At 43.4% G+C, this 5,590-nt stretch overlaps 1 non-coding gene across 1 annotated transcript; it reads left to right on the forward strand.

Moving 5' to 3' along the window:
• Nucleotides 1–5,120: 5,120 nt before the first annotated feature.
• LOC145394229 (5S ribosomal RNA) lies at nt 5,121–5,238 on the forward strand. Its single transcript, XR_013896336.1, has one exon. It is a non-coding gene; the product is annotated as a 5S ribosomal RNA (ribosomal RNA).
• Nucleotides 5,239–5,590: the final 352 nt, after the last annotated feature.

Here is a 5,590-nt window from a genome sequence, read left to right on the forward strand (position 1 = left end):
AGAGAGAGAGAGAGAGAGAGAGAGAGAGAGTGTGTGTGTGTGTGTGTGTGTGTGTGTGTGTGTGTGTGTGTGTGTGTGTGTGTGTGTGTGTGTTTCAGGGGACGGAGAGAAAGGATCATAACCATTACAATTTCTTTCAGTTTAAAGGAGATCCCTCGCAGTGTCATTTTTATTTTCTTCCTAATATTTCCACATCATTTCTTGTGGCTCAGGTGCGATTTTTAGAACTGAAGAGCTTAGATACACCTTTAATAAACTTCTTCATAACTGCAGTTAGTAAAATCAGGGAAAATCGTCCGGTGGTAATAAAATACAAAAACCGTCTTTGAAATGAAGGGGTAAAGTTCTCACCACTTCCTGAATCCCCTTCCTCCATCCCCTTCCTCTTGCCCGCCCCTTCTTCCCGACCTTTCTCTCCACCCTCACTCCCTCTTACTTTCCATCTCTCCTTTTGTCCCTCTGCTCCCCTCCCCTGTCCTCCTCCTACCGACTCCCTCCACCTCCTCTTTTACTCGCTTTCCCTCTACCCTCCCTCCCTCCCTCCAGAGTTTTTCTTCAGTTGCTCAAAGTTTTCACACATTTGCATAAAAAATCTGTAAAAACACTCCAAATCCCCAGCCCGTCCCACAACCACCAAACATCTTCACTTTCCACGCATTCCCAAAAAAGTCAGCTCGAGTTTCCAGAGATTCCTGAATTAAGTTGTACCAAAGTTTCTCTCTCTCTCTCTCTCTCTCTCTCTCTCTCTCTCTCTCTCTCTCAATGCATAAACGTTTTTTTTTTTTTTTTTTTTTCTCACCAAAGTCCCTCGGTCACCAGAACGTTTCCTCTCACAAAACTACAGACGCAAATCGTACCGTGCTTAACCCGACGATCACCAAACTCAGGCAGTCACCGTCAGTAATTCCTTTGCACGTCAGGAGTTCCAAACAAATGAAGCGAGTTTTCAATCCATTCTTTAATGTGTCTTGATTTCACAGTGTCGTTCACCTTTACATGGAAAAATTATGATCACATACGAATATTTCTATGTGTGAGTGTAGCTGTTTTATCTGTTTAGTTTACCAAGAACTTAAGAGGGCTTTACATGGTTTCGAGAGAGCGTAGTGGAGCTGATGACCACAGCTGTGCGTCAGCTGCGTAAGCTTGATCCTGTCGAGTTAATCCCTCTCCCGCAACTCGTCCCTCGCTGGTTTCAAATAGCATCCCAGCAAATCCCTCATCACTCTCAATAATTAAGCCTTTCATAAACTGCACAACTGTGGTTATATTTTTCGCATTAAATGTTCAGGTTAACAGTGAAAGCTAAGAGTAAGACTAAAAGGATATGGTGCAGTACCACACAATAAACTACATCAATGCTGTACGTCAAAACTCTAGGTTTGAAAGCAGAATAAAATAATCCAGTACCATTCAGCTACTTGAGTGTACATTAGGGCTGTACAGAGTGAAGGCTAACGCCGAATGTCCATACATGTAAAATACCTGCTAAGTAGATGGTGTTCAAACATTATTAGGATCACATAGTGAAACTTGCTCTTAAAAGTGTTAAAGTACCGAAAATAAACACGCGATAACACACGCAAAAAGCAAAAATACAAGTACCAAAGCTTCGTTTACTTTCAGGATACTCTGACAAAACTCCAGCCACTAAAGTCTTGTACCTGAAGCCAAAGTGAATATCAAACAACTTAGCATTTAACGAGAACAGTAACTGGAAACATGAGAGTAGAAACAACTACAGATAACATAAGGATTTCGATTACTCGAAAGAATTTGTCCGGGAGCATGAAAGAGCATTGATAAGGACCTTAAGGTAGAAAGATGGAGCTAATATACGCTAATGAAATATACAGAACTCTAAACGGATCGCGAGGAGTTAACAGCAGTTTGACTAAGTGACAGCCTGAAGGAGACTATGGGTGTCCTAAACCTGGATGGCCTTTGAGCTACCTAGCGAGGATGTGCGTAATGTGTGGGGCCCGGAGACGACCTAGCACCACCCGTAAAACAAGCAGCTCCAAACTTAGTCGCAGGAAGCAATAAAACACCACTAAAACCTACCAAGACTCTCTCTCTCTCTCTCTCTCTCTCTCTTTCTCTCTCGTGTTTGCTCATGCATGCACGTATTTGTGTTGGTCAATATAAGTGCTTGCATGTGTGCATATGCTTGTTTATGAATGTATTGTCTGTGTATAACATAAGAGTATGTATGAATATACTGCCAATGTATATCTGCTGATTTATGAATGAACTGTATAAAATATTAATGTGAGTACGCATCCATGTTAAATGAATGCTTGTGCGTCAGATTCTGCAGTACACCACTATAATTAAATTAATCGACAAGGTACAAATGTATCCTAGTACATGGTAGTATATGAAGGCCGGGTGTGACATTATAAACTTGCGTCTTTCCTCGGTGGCGGTAGTAGTGTCGGTATTTTCACGTCGTAATCGTTCCGGACCACTGAAAATGATCACTGACCCTAAAATCCACACTACGGGCTTGTCGGATGCTGGAGCCAGTGAGTGGAGGCTTTGTGGTGATTAAGAGAGCTTTATGGTGATTAAGGCTGCTTTGTGGTGATTAAGGCAGACTTGTAGTGATTAAGGCAGCTTGGTGATGACTGTGTGGCTCGTGGGGGGAGGAGGGGGGAATGGCAATGGCTGGTGGGAGGATGACAAATCTGGGAGTAGAGCATGGAGCGATTTTGGTTTGAAAATGAATGGCAGAAAGGAGAATGCGTAGGATTACTTGAAATTATGCTACATGATTACAGTCCACTATCAAAAAATAAAGAAAACTGCACGACACTGTATATACAAAATGTGCTGGTGGCTGGACGGGGATTCTGGGATGGAGGGGAACGGGCGAGGACAGTTGCATAAAGTCTTCAGGCGGCAGCAGAAACAAGTCAAGGTAGCGCAAGGATTAACGAAGATGCTTGCGTTATCGTGACTGCATTAATAACTGGTACATTACACACCACAGAATACGACCGTCAGACAGCAGCATGAAGCAGCTTTAAAACGACGTCACATCACCACAAGACAAGATGGTGGCGTTATCATGAGCATATTCATACCTGGCAAAATTCACCGCCGCGGACTTTACACAGGGAGCGAGGGAGGCAGCCTGGGATAACACTTGGTATAACACACACCTAATGTTCTGCGCCGGGGAAGGACACGGATGTTATGTTCATTACACCAGCTTTGTTCTTTTTATTAACGTTGCCCGAGGAGGAGGAGGAGGAGGAAGATGTGGTGACGATGGTGGTGACCAAGACCACGTGAAAGATGAGGGAGGAACGGGTGATGTAGAGAGGGTGGAAAGGAAGACAGGTAACAATGGAGAAGAGACAGAGGAGTGATGGAGGAGATAAAAGAAGATGGGTGTAGTGTAGCAGATGAATGGCGAGATGAATGGGGAACTAGGGTGGATCACAGGGAGAGGGAGATATGGAAAGGGATGATAAATGCTGAGAGGAAGTGAATGGATATAGAGGAAGAAGATAAATGGAGAAGAAGAGGGACAAGGGTCGATCAGTGGGGTGGGAGATAAGTAAGGAGATGATTAATGCAGGAACAAATGACGAGTAATTAAAGAGGAAAGAAGGGAATATGAAAGACGAGGGTGATGGTAGTGTAGACAGACTGACGCAGAGGAAGGTTGGAAAGAGAAGTTACATGGAGAAATCATAACGAGAAAAAAACAGGGACAAAATAAATATAGAATTGAAGGATAAAACGAAAAGTGGATACAGGGGAGGAAAAGAGAAGATGGATGGGGAGAAGGGTGCATCGTAGGGAAAAAGGTAACGAAGGAGGAAATATAATAATAGAGAAGAATGGGAAGCCAAGATCAGTGAATAGGGGAAAATATATAAAAAATGGGTGGGGAGGAATGAGAGATATACGAGAGAGAGATAAAAGCACAGAAAAAAAAGGGAAACAAAGGAATGGGAGAGATATAAGAGAGATGAAAAAAAAGAAGACGAATACTCAGTACAGGAGAAAGAAGGGTGCATCGTATGGCAAGGGAAGTATGGAAGAAGAACGATGAACGCTGGGAAAGAATGAGAACCTGGGATCGATGGAGATGAATAGGGCGAAAGAAACGAGGGGAGAGATACAACAGATGGAGAAGGAGTGCAAAGTGGATTAGGGAGATAATTAAAGAAGATGAATGGCGACAAGGGTTCACTGTATAGGGAGATGGTGGTGAGGAAAGACGTACAACTGTACAAAAAAGTATCGTTACGACCTTGTGCTAAACAATATGACAAACGACGATGGTTTAGGAAAAACAGGAAGGGGGCTAGGAAACTGTTGGTACCCCTGCATATCCAACAATGTTGGTTATGCATGGGATACAAAAGGCATTTTCTGTGTTTGAGCTAATAAATGCGTCGATATGAATATCAACCCTTCGGAAACGGCAGCCATCGTAGTGTTCATTACGTATCTATCGGACCCCTGAGTAACGATATATTTTTTTGTACACCTGTACATTAACGCTCTCACGGTGGGAACAGCTCTAGTCCAGCACGGCGTACGACAATTATTTACGGCTGAGTAAGTACAGGATCCCGAGAGAGAGAGAATATTGGCATCATTGACCCTCTCATGATCCGGGCAGGTCTAGTATCCTATTTAAGTCAAACCGGACGATTTTATTAAGCTGAGTTATAAGGGCCTCTGTGTGTTAAAATGGGAAAGATTGGGATGACAAGACTAGGATAAATATAAGGGGAAAGAGACGAGGCGAAGAGACTAGATGGAAGGAGTCGAGGGGAGAGTTGAGACAAACAGAGATGAATGAGAATACGAGAGGGATACGAAGATATGACTGAAGGTTATATGAAAGGTTAAGAAATAAAGGGAGGCAAGGCTGGAAGAGAGAAAGTCGGGTATAGGGGAGAATAGGCAAATTAAGGGAAGAGAGATGAATGGGGTAAGGACTATCATACGGGATGGGAGATGGGGAATAAACAACTACAGCGCGTTTACTTCAACCAAACAAAGATCCCTAACCCCTTTCCCTTCAGCTAATGGCCACTTATAGACAACTGGCGGGTTAATCTAATACTGAACAATTAGGAATGGTCCAATTTGATCACGGCATACCACGTTGAGTACACCGCTTCCCGTCCGATCAGCGAAGTTAAGCAACGTTGGGTCTGGTTAGTACTTGGATGGGTGACCGCCTGGGAACACCAGATGCTGTTGGCATCCCTACGTGTCAAGTGGGGTTGGTGGATGATTAGTGCCCCTCCCTGTAAAACAACTCTAAGCCCTTGGCCACCCCGTTTGGGATACATGGCGTCTGGCAATGGATGGATGGATGGATAACAAACCGACTACTGCCATGAAAAGGAAACCAGGATTTACTCAGCTTTAGGGGCGATGTATTATAATTTACCTGTAGAAACTGTACACATTAATCCCTTTACTACAGTGTCATTTATTCATGCTACTAGGTGACTATTTAAAAAGTTTAGCTTCGTACACTTTTTGATGGGAGCCACGAGAATGCTACTGTAGCAGATCAGGTTTCTTACTGCACCACACAGGACAATATCAA

Source organism: Coenobita brevimanus, chromosome 26 (genome assembly GCF_032717465.1).
Source record: "Coenobita brevimanus isolate Jiangsu-jjx chromosome 26, ASM3271746v2, whole genome shotgun sequence".
Taxonomy (NCBI): domain Eukaryota; kingdom Metazoa; phylum Arthropoda; class Malacostraca; order Decapoda; family Coenobitidae; genus Coenobita; species Coenobita brevimanus.